A 15,704-nucleotide genomic window follows, 5' to 3' on the forward strand; every position below is an offset into this window, starting at 1 on the left:
ACTTCCATTCTTTAAAATTTCAGGTTTGATATCCTTGATTCTTTATACTAAATGATTTAGATATGAAATCATAAGGTATTTTGTGAGGATTTCTACTCATAAGCAATAAGAATCTTTGGACCACAGAAGGATGGGCATTCCTGTGTCAACCAGTCAAAGGATATTTCTTAATTCAGCAAATAATCATTAAGCCCCTGCCACCTGCAGGCACTTTTCTAGGCTCCAGGGCTGAAGAGATCAGCAGGGAGATGCCTCTTTCCAGCCACTCCCAGAAGAGAGCCATTCAAATTCACAAAGGTTAAAGTTAGAACATAATTACCAAGAATAGCTCCAGGAAGGCTGTCCCTTCTCCCCTCAGCCTTCCATAGGGGGTCTCACTTAAGAATCATCACAAAGAAAGAGCTCCAGAAAGCCAAGGACGCCCAAGGATTGCTGATGTTGAGTAACACCTGAAAGCAATATTCAGCTTGATGTAATTGTCTGTTACATTTCTTGGCCGATTCACATGTTTCTGCATATTATCTCATTCGACTGAATATTCCATTTTCACGTGGGCCTAATTCATGTAGGGAATCAGGTTAAAAGCCCATAAAAGCCTGGATTATGAAATGTATGTGAGGTTGAGAGGTAATGCATCACTGGAGTGGATAAACCCAAAGACCATCCTGACCAATGTCAAATTCAGGTCAGCAACGTAAGAAATGCTTTTACTGGCCAGTTTCGGCTACCACCACTACTTTAACTAAAGAGTTATGACATCAGTGTGGAAACACAAAGGCAGAGCAGCTGCCTTTCTACAACTTCCATCAACACAGATAAGCTCCTACACGAACACAAGAATGATGTGTGCAAAGTCACAGACTATGAGGAATTGCACGCGGAGGGCTACTTTCACTACAAAGGAATTACCCTTCTTACATGAAGAGACTGACCTCCTGCTTACGTTTTCATGATTATTTCTTAACATGCATGGTCAAGAGTCTAAGAAAAAGTCATAGGATTCTGAAGACGTTATAACCATCAGCCACACAAAGAAAAGTCAAGAGGCTGCCCAGAGGAAGGACTCATTTATTTCACTGTGGGTCCAGACACGCCATCCTCAAACACCCCTGTTTTCATTATTAAGAGCAATGCCTTGAATCTAAACCCAGGTCCACCCCACTCATTGTCTTCTCTATCAGCGTCCTCAAAGTGGACACTTGTCAGTCAGGTATATGTGAAATATTCTACACCTAGACTTGTCGCCACCACACATCCTATTAATTGCCTTTAAATAACTCTCTCCAGTGACATTCTTTTCTGTGTATGTAAATCATCTGCTCATCTGATCGATATTGCCTGCAGCTGAGAAGAAAAGGATGGTTCATGCTATTTCGAGTAACTCACCTTTAGTGACCGACTCCTGAGCACACCACTCACTGACACTTCCCAACTCTAATTTCACTCTGACAAACCACCTGGGGGCTCAGCTGGTAAAGAATCTGCCTGCAATGCTGGAGACCCGGGTTCAATCCCTGGGTCGGGAAGATCCTCTGGAAAACGGAAAGGCTACCCACTCCAGAATTCTGGCCTGGAGAATCCCATGGATAGAGGAACCTGACCCCCAGTCCATGGGGTCACAAAGAGTCAGACATGACTGAGTGACTAATACTAACTTGTTCATGCTTCCTGACTCTTATTGATTTTCCAAATCCACAGTGAATAAGCCCCAAATATATAATTGCCTTACAGATTTTCAGATCTTAAACCTGAAGATGTATCTGCTTAAGGGTTCATTGCTGTTTTTAGAGACTTGTGTTCTGTCTTTGTCCTGGGTGGCTCATCTTTCATCTGGGGGTCCTCTGGGCAGTGTGCAGTCTCTCATTTTTTGCTCTCTCTCAAGATGAACAGTGCACACCTGATACAGTATCCAGCACAGTCTGACTGTGAGCACGGCTGGACCATCTGGCACCACAACTCGGATTTAATGAATGTTGACTGGATGAGACCATGTGTTACATCCTGAGCTAGGCACCTCTGCACGCTTGGCTGCACCTGAGCTGAATCCATTAGTTGACTATTTAAAAAAATCTCCAGGTAATTAACCAAGCCTTTTATTTTCTGTATCCTGACGTTCTGACATCTCAGGGGGGCCTTGAGGACCCTGGAGGGAGTGCCCTTCCCAGGCTGAGCCAATTCCTAAAGATAAAAAGACTGGCCTTCCCACAAGCCTTTCATATGCAAACCAACCGATCCTGAGGCCACACTCCTAACCACCTCCTTATTGGCTCTCTCACTTGGGCCATTCTGCCAGCTCTCATCATCAGCCTTTGAAGCTTGGAGTTTAACAAAATGAATGACTCTGTGAATGAATGAATGAATGAAAACACGCAAGATGGTAGGCAGGTCAAGTTCCCCAAACTAAATGGGCACAGATTAACATATTTCATTGATAAGGTTCATTTCCCCCCCCCCCCCCCCGCACTTTAATATCTCTGAAATCAGGATGGGTCTTAATAAGGACAGTATCTTAAAATGACTGACAACTTGGCAGTAGTCACAGCACAATCGTCAGTTCCCTGTATTTGCATCAACTTGGTCACTGCTATTCATTTTGTCATCGCTTCCACTAAGAGGCATCATTGGCATTGCACGTATTCTGTTAAATTGCCATTTAAATGGCTTTGAAAAAGATTACACTATGATCTGGCACTTAAAGATGTTACTGTGTGTGCACCAAGGCAAACAGAGTAGTGGGGTCTAAATGTTCTGTTACTAAAGGAAACATTTGCCTTTGTTTAGTGTTTTCACATTACCTTGCAAAGCAAAATCCAAATGCTTAACTAGACTGAAGGAAAACACAGAAGAGGAATCTGTGTTATGGTTCGTAACTAAGACATATACAAACTGATTGCCTATCACACCATAAGCAATGCTACTGAGGTACCAGCAGTAAAAAGTACCACAACTGATGGAAGAGATGAACCTTGAAAGCTGCGAGATGCTAGCATGACAGTTTCATGCAGTGTCCTGGAAGACCACTGTTAGAGTGGCAAGTCATAATATAATTGGCAGTATTTTCTTTTCCTCCCTGCATAAGAAAAATCATGCTATGTCTTACATTCCGATGACATTCCCGATTTGATGAAATACAGAAATAAAGATGGGTTGCCAGTTAATAAGAGGTTTTAAAACCTGAATAGAATGCAGAGTGGAAGTTTGTTGACTGCGGACACTTTTAAGTTAGTGAGGTATCTGCATGCTCCCAAATTCAGGTTGACTGTACCATGTCAATCATCTGGTACCGTTTTGCAGATCCCGTCATTTAAAGAAGTTGGCTTCACTCTTTCAAATGGTTTTGGTACGTTTCCCAGTCTGGTGCGAGAGTGACAACGAGCACACCTCATGTTCCACTTTCCCAACTTTAATTAGTGCTGCTCCAGTTTTCCACAGTTTAGAGCTGTCAGAGGGGAGGTGCCAGGGCTGTCTTCTAGACTGAAACCTCACCACGCTGCGGGGGATGGAGTAAAATGATTAGACAGGAGAGCCCATGTGAAATCCCAAAGCATGCACATGGGACTCTGAGATGCTGAGATACTAGAGTAACATGAGTAAAATGCCAACTACGAGGATAGGCTTCCAGGCAGCATATGGTCATAGCTCAAAAATGCATTTATCTCTTTTTAGCCTTAGTACTGCAAACCATTTCGGAACCAGAGAAGAGCTGAAGACTGTAGCAAGGGAGAGAATAGACATACATACAACCCGCCTAGGGAAGAGAAGTGATAAAAGAGTAGCTGTAGGTTATAATAAAAGACACTTCTTTTTTTTTTAGACACAGCTTCAAACTCACTATCACAACTGTGATACCAGGTTTCCAGACCCTTCACCCAGGTGACAACTGCCTCAGTGTAAAAGTGAGTAATCAAATCAGAAATAGGTGATCACCTCCATCCATCACGAAGACAACCGGTAGAAGCGTTTCTATACCATGAATACATTATCTTTAACAGTGTTGACAACAGGCCACCACACACATGGCATGTGGTACTATTGAGAAGGCCTGCTTCCTGCCCCTAGGGTCTTTGGGTGAGTCTCCTTTCTGGTCAGTAGAGGAGAATCCTGGGGTTCCCTGGACAAATATCATCTTCCCCAGAGACCTTGTTTCAGCCTTCCGCTGTAAGTAGGCAGGGCTGTGTGAGGAATTCTCTGACAGTTGGTACAGGAGGGTGAGTGTGTCCCTGTGAACACCACAGGGGACGCGTGGCTGCCAGCTGGTGGCGTGTACTTATCTGTGCAGACTTAAAATAGACCTGAATGGCTGAGAGGGGAGAAACTGCTCCTTAAGCGGCAGAAAGGGAAAACACTCGGTCACCTGTCTTCTGGAACCAAGGTATTAGGAAGGGGAAGGTGTTTATATGTTTGGAGATTGCCATCTGACTTACATCCTGGGGTAGGGGAGTGGGGGTAGTGTGCGGAGCCCATGATGTCAGTCCCTGATGTCAACCCTGATGTCACAGCGGCTGGGCACACAGTGGTGGGCTCCCAGGAGAAGACACTCCATAAAGGGCTCTGACCCAGGAGGTCGGGAGACGCAGTGTACGTTGCCACGCTGGGATTTCCTACTGTATCATCACAAGGGTAACTCTCTCTCCAGAGAGGCCAAGAGATAGCATAGATTAGTGGAAATGAGCACCAGGCAGGAAGTCAAAGACATCCAGGTTCAAATTCCAATCTTGGGAAGACTGCAAAACTCTTTAAATCCTAAAACAGGGGAAGTGATAAGAACACATCAGGGTGACTATGAGAATCAAAGTTACATACAAAATATCTAAGACACCTGCATGCACTGTGTATATGCTGTATATATCCTGTCACCATGGACGAAGGAGGTTTCCTGCTCTTTCCTGTGTAAACATTCTTATGGAAGTGATGGGACCTGGTGAAGGGAGAAACAGTGTGGACCAGAACAAGAGGTCGATGTCCTTGGCTAAGGCGGTCTGCAGGGTACCGAAGGTATTATGAAATTGTCTTATGGTATGAATATTCTTGGTAAGAAATAAAGTAACTGTGAGAACCCACACGTATGATCAGAAAGGTATCAGGCTGATGAGAATGAAACAGAATTCAACACACACTTATCGACATCTGCTCATTTCAAGTCCCTGTGATAAACACATGACCGCCTCTACTCCCAGCTACCGTGATGACAGACTGTGTTCCTACAACCTTGTGTAAAACTCAGTACTAACTCTACTTCTCTGCATTTGAGGAAGTTTCCTCAAAGCAAATAATCCACATGGAAACCCATCTTTTTCTGCAGGCTGAAACTTTCTCCCATCTCAAGTGGATCAGTGCGTTCTGTATTCTTTTTTTTCCCCACGCTGCACCCTGAGAGATGGGCCACAGCTTCTACTCCCGTTCCTGTGCTCCACACCCCAGCACGCTGGAGAAGCCAACTGCAAGCCTTAGTGGCATAAAAAAATATTCAAGATGTGACACAGAGGAATCACCGGCAGCTCCGACACACTGTTCAGGGACCTTTAATTAGAAGGTGCGGGAGACTGAACTACTACCTTCGGCAGAAGCCACAGCGGGGATGGGGGGGGGGGTGCTCTGCGTGCCTGTTCCCTGCTCCGATTGGGTGGGGGGGAGGTGGAAATCCCCATCGAGGAATTCCCTCGAGAAAGGGCCTGCGTCGGGAATGCTGCTGGGGGGAGAGTGGGTGTGGGGAGAGGGTAGAAAGTGGCCTGGGTTCCCGCTTGCCCATAAGAGGTCACGGGCGTCCCCGGCAAGGACGACCTGCCTCCCCTCTACCGGGGCGCGCCTCAGGGACCCCCGAGTCCGGCTCTGAGAGTCTCAGCACCAAACTTTCTCCTGGAACGAAACCTCTTTCGAGCCACGTGGGGTGGGGAGGGTGGGGGTGGCAGGAGGATGGAGGGCGGCAGGGCCGCCAGCCGCGCCCGGGAGACAGCCCTCCTCCCTCAGCCCGCTTCCCTCCGCCGCCACCCTCTTCCTCACGGGGAAAGCTGCCCAGACAGAGCCGCGCCGCCCGGCCCCACCCACCCAGCGCCCCAGCCGGGGCTTCACAAAGCCGCGGGGTCGCCGCTGCGCCGCCCCGGGGCGAGGGGGCGAGCTCCGCGCGGTACCTTCAGGGAGAGGTCGGGACACCGGCGCCTGAGGAGACCCGCTGCATCGCCCGGCCGCCGCCGCCGCCGCCGCAGCCGCGGGAGGCTGTTCCGCTGCGCCGATACCCTGAGCTAGCGGGGGCCCTGCGCCGCCGCCGTCCGTGTTCCCCGCGCAGCGCCGCGCTCGCTGCGCCCGGGCTCCGCTGCCCGGCGACCGCCACTGTCAAGCTGAGCCCCGCCCCCTGCGCGCCCGGCGAGCCGCGGCCCTCGGGACGCGCGGCCGCCCGGATTGGCTGCCGGGCCGCTGGCTCCGCCCCCCTCCCCAAGGCCGCGCTCCTCCCCGCGTCCGTGGCGCGCGCGGCGGCCGGCTCTCTCCCGGGGGCGCCGCTGAGGGTGCGGTCCCGAGCTGGGCGAGGCTTCCTGCGGGCGCCGCGCGCGAGAGACTCCGCTCCTGGGCCCTGCAGTTTCTCCTTGGCCCGCCCAGGAATAGACACCCACAAAGGGCAGAGAAAGAGAAAACGTTTTCTCTAGGGCCCTTCGCAGGGAAAGCAGCGGCTGCAGCAGTTCTGGTGTGAAATCTTAATTACGGGAAGACATGTATTAAGAAGCCTGTTGGAATTATAGCCAAACGGGTTTTGCTTTTTTTTTTTTTTTAACCTCTTACACAGTCCAAACTTCTTCATTTTTAGGAGGAAACTAAATCCAGTTCAACAACTTACCCAAGGTCACAAAGCAAGGAGATTGATTTTGTACTTCTTCGCTGACTCAAAACTGCTTCAGCTCTTACGTCTCAGTCAGGCACAGAGATGCGTTCTAATAATTGATGCTGTGGACACAGTGTAACAAGAAATTAAGAATCCATAGAGACAGAAGGTAGATTAATGGTTGCTAGGGGCGCGAGGCAGGTTGGGGAGTGACTGCTAATGGGTTGGGGTTTCTTGAAGGTGATGAGACTGTTCCCTCAGTTTGTTAGTAGTGATGGATGCACAGTTCTGAATCCACTAAAAACCACTGCATTATATTAATACACTTTGAGTGAACTTGTACAAGCTTACCCCCTACCTGAAGTAGAGTGTTTCTATGAAACCTTTCATAAGCCAAAAGGGCAGAAAGCACAAAAGAATTCCTTGGGGCACATCTTGCTAATGAACACACAAAATCAATCAGGATAAAGCACAGATGCTCACAGACTTATTTCAAATCTATGACAGATTGATACTGAGATGCCCAGTATAGTTGGGGGCGGGAGGTGGAGCTTGACACTGCCGCTGTATAAGCTTGTTGCAAATCAAGTGCTGAGTGCTATTTTTGCCTTTTGCCTTTTACATAAAAGCAAAAAGTCTCTTTGGATTTCTTTTGGTGATCGAAAATGGTAACTAATGTAGTTTTTTTTGTAACAAGTGATACCCAGTTCAGTTCAGTTCAGTTCAGTCGCTCAGCCGTGTCAGACTCTTTGCGACCCCATAAATTGCAGCATGCCAGGCCTCCCTGTCCATCACCAACTCCCGGAGTTCACTCAGACTCAGTAAACTTTTGAAAAGCTGAGGTTACCTGGGAATTACATATCAGTAAAGTTGTTATAAAACTATATAGACAGTAATAGTGCTTTAGGGAAACACACAGAAACATGTAGTTGGAGTATGTCACAATCCTGTTCTTTATGGGCAGAAATTATGATTTGTGTACATGTACCCATTCATTCACTAAGCCATATGTCTTTGCCAAGTACACTGACAAGGTACAAAGGTTAATAACACACGGTCTCTGTCTTCAATGGGTGCCTACACTGTTAGGGGGCAATTGTTACAATACAATAAGTTGTCATTCCAAGGAGGTAAAACAGTGCCAGGTTTAGGGCTGTTGTTGTTCAGTCCCTAAATTGTGTCCCACTCTTTTTGGCCCCATGGACTGCAACACACTAGGCTTCCCTGTTCTTCACCATCTCTCGGAATTTGCTCAAACTCATGTCCATTGAGTCGGCAATGCCATCCAACCACCTCATCCTCTGTCATCCCCTTCTCCTCCTGCCCTCAATCTTTCCTAGCATTAGGGTCTTTCACAATGAGTCGGCTTTTCCCGACTCAGGTGGCCAAAATATTGGAGATTCAGCATCAGTCCCTCTAATGAAAATCCAGGGTTGATTTCCTTTAGGATTGACTGGTTTGATCTCCTTGTTGTCCAAAGGACTCTCAAGCATCTTCTCCAGCATCACAGTTCAAAAGGATCAATTCTTCAATGCTCAGCCTTTGTTATGGCCCACTTCTCACAGCTTTGGGTACTAAGACCTAAGACAGGACCTTGGCACAGTCATAGAGAGACTGGAGTTGGGTGTCTTAGTGACAGCTGATGTGGCCCAGGGTGGGAAGTGTGGCAGAAAGTGAAGCTGGACAGTTACTCCCAGGACAAAATATCACGGTGGATCAGAGCTCAGTTCAAGAGGGACAGCTTAATCAGGACGTGAAAATTTGAATTCCTCTGGGTCTTTCTTATCCCTGGTATAGTGTGCAATTTCGGTGAACGGTCTTACTCTAAACCCAGTTCCATCATCTTGTTGGAGTATCATAGTACCATTAACTGGCCTTTGCTTCTACCTTTTTAGCACACGAAGGGCTTTCCTGCAGTTTCTCCTGAAGGTGGAGCGGTGAGGGGATGCACTCAAGGCCTCGAGAATTCTGAATAATGGAGCTGGGACAGAACTGCATCACTGAACTCTAGAGCTAAGAAAGCTTTTTAAGCTGCAGAGAATGAAACTGTTTTTACACTTGATCTACTTTTTGATCAGGAAGTAGGATTATTACAGGCCCTAAGGGGGACAAAGAGAAAGAAAAAAAAAAAACAAAACAGCTACTGATCTCCTTAACTCCTTAGTTGGGCCTATGCTGGAAACTCCTGGATTCCAGGCTTTATTTAAAAAGTGGCTCAACAATTTGAAAACTGGACGCTACCTACATGTTTTGTCATGATACAACTGTCAGCATACCAACAGCACTTTTTTTTCCTCCACCTTTTCTTTCCCCCTCATGGGATAGTGGACACCTTTTGAAAGCAGGTACTGTTCTTTGTGAATTTCCTGATTTCCCCTCCCCTCACTCGCATTTCCATTCATCCTTACCCTGTCCCCTTCCCCACCCCCATTCCTACCATTGGAGCCCAACAGGCCCTCAATGAATGTTTAAGTGCTCCATGTCATTTTACCATCAAAAAGGGCATCATTTTTTTTTTCTCACTAATTGTTTATAGCACTGACATACTTTATGAAATCTGAAAATTAATTGGCCCATATAGTATGTATGCTCTGGAGTTCTGGGCACAGTTGTAAGAATATTAGAGAATCACACTTCACACTTTCATAAGCTGTGAGTTGAACTCTAAATCTAAATGCCTGAAACTTAAAAATTAGTCTCAGTCTAGGAAGGCACAATATTAATATTTTAACAGCAAATAAGCTAAGTATTTGACAGCAGAATAATTTTCATATTTGTTGTAGAATTTTTTTTTCCTTCTGATGAGAGAATTTCCTAGTGGTTTTAAAGAATCTTTGAAATCTTTTCTAAATCTCCTTTGCTTTTCTTTTTTCAGATCACTTTAGTCTCATTTTTATCGTTCACAAGACTGTGATATCTAATTAACACTGAAGCATTACAAGTCTCTTTTTCATAAATCTCCGTGCAAAAACCTAGGGAATCCACAAGAATGAGGGAGAGCTGGTTTCCCTGGAGTCTAAAGCTGGGGGGAGAACCAACGAGAAGGCTGGAAACATTCCCCCTGCAGGAACAGATGTTGCCCTCCCCGAGGAGTTAGGATGCGCTGCAAGAAATGAGATAATGAAAATAAGCAAACTGCTTTGTGAATGTTATCAAATATCATCAGTCCCAGACAGACAGCTCCCTAAATAAGTATCCTTTACTGATAAAAATAAAAAGCTGATGAACATGATAGTTTCCCTAATAGATTTAGGGAAACAAGGGCTTTGCACAAAAGGATTGACTTAATCAGAGGGCTTCTCAGGTGGCTCAGTAGTAAAGAACTCACCTGCAAATACAGGAGATGTGGGTTCGATCCCTGGGTAGGGAAGATACCCTGGAGAAGGGAATGACAACCCACTCCAGTATTCTTGCCTGAGAAATTCTGTGGACAGAGGAGCCTGGCTGGTTACAGTCCATAGCGTCTCAAGGAGTCAGACACGACACAGCTACCACCAACACAACAGACTTAACTGTAACAAACTTAACCGACTTAACATGTAACAAACAGAGTGTGGGAGCAGTCCTCGAGAGGAGGGAAGAGGTGCCATTGGAGGGGTTCAAGGGGCTGTCAGCCATCATCTGCCCCCAAGCCGTGGCTCAGCAGCCTTCTAAGCAGCCTTCCTTCGTTCCAGGTCACTTGGCAGAGAGCCATTGGGACAGTGACTGCCTCTGCCATTGGGATATTGATGCGACCTGCTTCTGTGGGAGAAAAGTCAATCAAAGAGAGAAGGAACATATATATGACTGATTCGTGTTGCTGTAAAATTGTAAACCAATTTTCCTCCAGTTAAAAAATAAATACAAAATACAACAACAACAAAACAAGACAGAGGAAGCCAGCATGTTCCCCTGCTGAGTGGTCTGCTCAATGCTGGTGTGTCCAATCAGCTAGCCAGGTGTTCCCCTTTCTGTTCTAGGAAAATTAATATATCTTATGACAATATTTCAGGAAAGGATACATGCAGATGGTGACTACAAACGTTGGTAACCCCATGAAAAAGAACAGTTTTGTAGGTATTGTGAAAATTGTGAATTTAAAAAAAAAATCAAAATTAATACTACCACTTATTGCATACTTTTAAAAGTTCACAGTGGGGACCCATTCCTTGGGCTTCCCAGGTGGCACAGTGGTAAAATAATCCACCTGCCAATGCAGGAGACGTAGATTCGATCCCTGGGTCGGCAAGATCCCCTGCAGAATGGAATGGCAACCTGCTCGGGTATTCTTGCCTGGGAGATCCCATGGACAGAGGAGCCTGGCGGGCTACAGTCCACGGGGGTCACAGAGTCAGACACGACTGAACGACTAAGCACACCCTCTCCCTAGCTGAGAAAAGAGCACAGGATCCTGTCTGGATGATCGGGGGAAAGTCATCATGATAGGGACGGATTCTGAGCTGACAGTGAGAGATGAGTGACGAACAGTAGCCTGAGGATGGGAAGGAGGGAAGAGCATTCTATGCTGAGTGAACAGCACCTCGGAAGTCCCGGGGTGAGGATATGCACATGGCTTCAGGAGAAAGCAAGCTGACTTGATGCAGATGGAGTGCGGACAGGGTGCGTGTTTCTGTTCGTCTGAACTGCTTTACGTTCTCTGCCTGCATGTATGACAGATCCCCCACCTCCACTTCCAGGAAAATGGCTTTGTACTTGAGAGAAAAGAAACAGGCTTGAAGCAACTTGGCTGTTACCATAGAGGATAAGGAAATAAAAAATTTTCATATTATGTAAAAGGAAAGTCAAGCATGATATGTAATTATTTAGAACAAGCCACTAAAAGGGCTCTTCAGTACAATAAAAAGGAATAGCTATCCCAAAAGAAGCTACTGTTTTGACATTTAACTGGGAAGCCATCCAAAAATTTAGACTAGGATTATAGCCCTTGACTTTCTTTTGGAAGGCATCTTAGTGATTATTCAGAGAAGCTGATGTTTGCAATTCTAGTTACCTTCAAATGATAATAAAACAAAACCCAAAGGAGGCATATGGAGAAGATTGACAGTGAAATTGTTCCTTTTTAAATTGACTTGAAGCATTTTTTGATGTAGCTAAACTTGTCTCAAAAAATGAACTCATCCTTTTTACTTCTTAACTCTCTCTTTTTTATTTCTTTTAAAAACTACTATAGCCAGGTTGTCTTTGACCACTTAACATGGAAACAATCATGTTACGTTTTTTCAGAAGATGTAGGTCTAGTTATGAAATGGACTAGAGGAGCTCTGACATTGGTGGTGACAGCAATAGATGGAGGGTTGTCTCAAGACTGGCTCAGGGGATGAGTTGAGTCATCTAAGCTCATTCTGCAGATTTGGTTCTCATTTCCAGCTAGCACTTCACTGCTTTTACCAGGCTAAGAGACACCTGACTACTGGAAGAACCCTGTATATCTTATACTATATATAACAACTGCTGCTGCTAAGTCGCTTCAGTTGTGCCCGACTCTGTGCAACCCCATAGACGGCAGCCCATCAGGCTCCACCATCCCTGGGATTCTCCAGGCAAGAACACTGGAGTGGGTTGCCATTTCCTTCTCCAATGCATGAAAGTGAAAAGTGAAAGTGAAGTTGCTCAGTCGTGTCCGACTCTTAGCGACCTCATGGACTGCAGCCTACCAGGCTCCTCCGTCCATGGGATTTTCCAGGCAAGAGTACTGGAGTGGGGTGCCATTGCCTTCTCCGATATATAACAACTAACAACAGCAGTGTCTTAAGGTTTTAGGTTGGTTCCTGAGGCCTTGTGTTCTGCAACCCTCAGTGTGATTTTAAAAATCAGATGAATGCTGAGACCTCCCTGGTGGTCCAGTGGCTGAGAATCCACCTGCCAGTGCATAGGACACAGGTTCGATTCCTGGTCCAGGAAGATCCCACGTGCAACAGAGCAACTAAGCTCCACTTAGTTGCTTAGACATAACTAAGCCATTATGTCACAACTACTGAGCTCAAGCACTGCAGCCACTGAAGCCCGAGAACGTAGAGCCCATGCTCTGCAACAACAGAAGCCACTGAAATGAGAAGCTCTACGCACCACAACTAGAGAGTAACTCCGGCTCGCTGCAACTAGAGAAAGCCTGCGCGGCAAAAAAGACGCTGCTGCTGCTGCTGTGCTGCTCAGCCACATCTGACTCTTTGCAACCCTAGTGACTGTAGCCCGCCAGACTCCTCTGTCTATGGGATTCTCCAAGCAAGGATACTGGAGTGGTTGGCCGTGCCCTCCTCCAGGGGATCTTCCCAGCGCAGAAATCGAACCTGTGTCACTTATGTCTACTTGCATGGGCAGATGGGTTCTTTACCACTGGCACCACCTGGGAAGCCCAACAAAGACCCAGTGCATCCACAAATAAATAAATAATATAGTTTTTTAAAAATCAGATGGATTCTTGTTAACTAGGCAACGTGGAGGGCTCATGTGGAGACTGGCCACCTGCAAGGGCCTGAAGAGGCGACGATCAGGTCAGATCTACCTCTACCCCTGCACAGAGTCTGGAAATCCCCGAAGGCAAGCGTCTCCCTTACTTGAGAGAGCGTCTCCCTTATTGAAATGAAATCAGGTGAAACTAAACTCAGCAGCCACCTTGAAGACAGAAGTGTAAATTACAGCTTGAGGGATGGGAATGGACAAGGGGAGGGAGATTCCCACCTGAGTTGGAATGTGGAGATTGAGAGACTGTACTGAGAGGATCTGGATTGTTTTCAGCAACATTTGCAGAATTATTCTCAGCTTCCATCTTGCACTTAGCTTGTCCTCTGCCACTCTGTGGGCCAGGTGTGGTTCAGTGGACATGTCCTTGGGTCTGCCTGCAGACATCAGAATTTCTTGTGAAATCTTTATGTATTTCATTTCCACCCTAGACTATATGTTTCTAAGTAACGTATTTCTCTCAAAATCTTTTCAAACCAACACCTACCAAGGTCTGAAGTAAGAAGCTCTGAGTATTTAACAGTTAAAGCTTCCAATTTGAGGTCACTATTTGATGGCAACTAAAACTACAATACATTGTAAATTTATAATTTTCAGGCATGTGCTAAAAAGTTATAGATTCTCTAGTGCCAAAGGATTAGCAAAATATATTATTTTGGTGGATTTGCACACTTAATTATTATAAAAAAATTATATTCCTAATACATTTTTGTTTGGAAACAAATCAACTTTACATTCAATTATACATAAACTAAAGATGAACAGTAATGAGTGTTGAATCAATTGTAGCCTGATTTGTATGAACCAGGTTAATGTAGTATTATTAATTAGTTTGATTACAGTCTATTTATAGAGCATGAATTTTATTTTTTATTTTATTTTTTTTTAGTTTTTAATTTTTTTAATTTTAAAATCTTTAATTTTTACATGTGTTCCCAAACATGAACCCCCCTCCCACCTCCCTCCCCATAACATCTCTGTGGGTCATCCCCATGCACCAGCCCCAAGCATAGAGCATGAATTTTAAAATCTTGAAGTATTATGTAATTATAGAGTAAATTTTTTTCCATAAAAATGTGCCTTAATTTCCCTAAAAGTAACCATGGAAAGAAAAATTACAAACCTGAACTAAAGCAAAATATATTTATATCTGTTTGCTCTTTCAATATTCAAAAATTCCTAAGGACTTAAATACCCTAACAATTACCTTATATTTGTTATAAATGTTGTTGATTTGTTATTTAGTGATTGTTCTTCATTAATGTACTCCCTACAATATTGTTATCTTGTTTTTCCAAACATATATTCAGTTCACTTCAGTTCAGTTCAGTTCAGTCGCTCAGTCATGTCCGACTCTTTGTGACCCCATGAATCACAGCACGCCAGGCCTCCCTGTCCATCACCAACTCCCGGAGTTCACTCAGAGTCGTGTCCATCAAGTCAGTGATGCCATCCAGCCATCTCATCCTCGGTCGTCCCCTTCTCCTCCTGCCCCCAATCCCTCCCAGCATCAAAGTCTTTTCCAATGAGTCAACTTTTCGCATGAGGTGGCCAAAGTATTGGAGTTTCAGCTTTAGCATCATTCCTTCCAAAAAATCCCAGGGTTGATCTCCTTCAGAATGGACTGGAATAAAATAAGCATTACATAATTAATGGATAATAATACTAAGCTCATAAATAATATAAATGCTCTTTTTCCTATACTTTAAAAGAAATGTTAAGATAAGGGAACCTTACAGTTAATTTTTACTTTAATCATTAGTCAGTGGCTGTGGTAGCTACATATTACTAAAACACAGAATTTTAGCTGCAGAAAATCTATATCTATGCTGTTCAAGTTTAATATTCTTTCATCCTTTTGTTCATCCCCTGTGTGTGTGTGTGTGTGTGTGTGTGTGTGTGTGCGTGCATGGACACTCAGTCTTGTCCAACTCTTTGCAACCCTATAAACTGTAACCCACCAGGCTCCTCTGTCCATGGAATTTTCCAGGCAAGAATACTGAAGTGGGTTGCCATTTCCTTCTCCAGGGCATCTTCCTGACCCAGGGATCAAACTCATGTCTCTTGTATCTCCTGCATTAGCAGGTGGGTTCTTTACCAGCTGAGCCATCAGGGAAATGATATTCAAGTTTAATATTCTTTCATCTTTTAGGTTCATCCTCTAAGTTGGTTAAATCTAAGTATTGTCCCTGCACAATCAAATATATAGACAATATTGAAAATGCAGTTTTTGGTTTGACAAAGTATGTCTTTGATTTTTCTAGAAAATAAAATGTGCATGGCTCTATGATGAATAATGCCCAAGTATGCATTTAAAATACTTTTAGATATTGATTTTTAAACCATATTTCAGAAACCATTATAGCTGTGCACATAAACACAATTACAGACATTTCTGTAGTATTCAGTAATAGCTGTTGGGTCAGAGAAATAA

Source organism: Budorcas taxicolor, chromosome 12 (genome assembly GCF_023091745.1).
Source record: "Budorcas taxicolor isolate Tak-1 chromosome 12, Takin1.1, whole genome shotgun sequence".
Lineage (NCBI taxonomy): Eukaryota > Metazoa > Chordata > Mammalia > Artiodactyla > Bovidae > Budorcas > Budorcas taxicolor.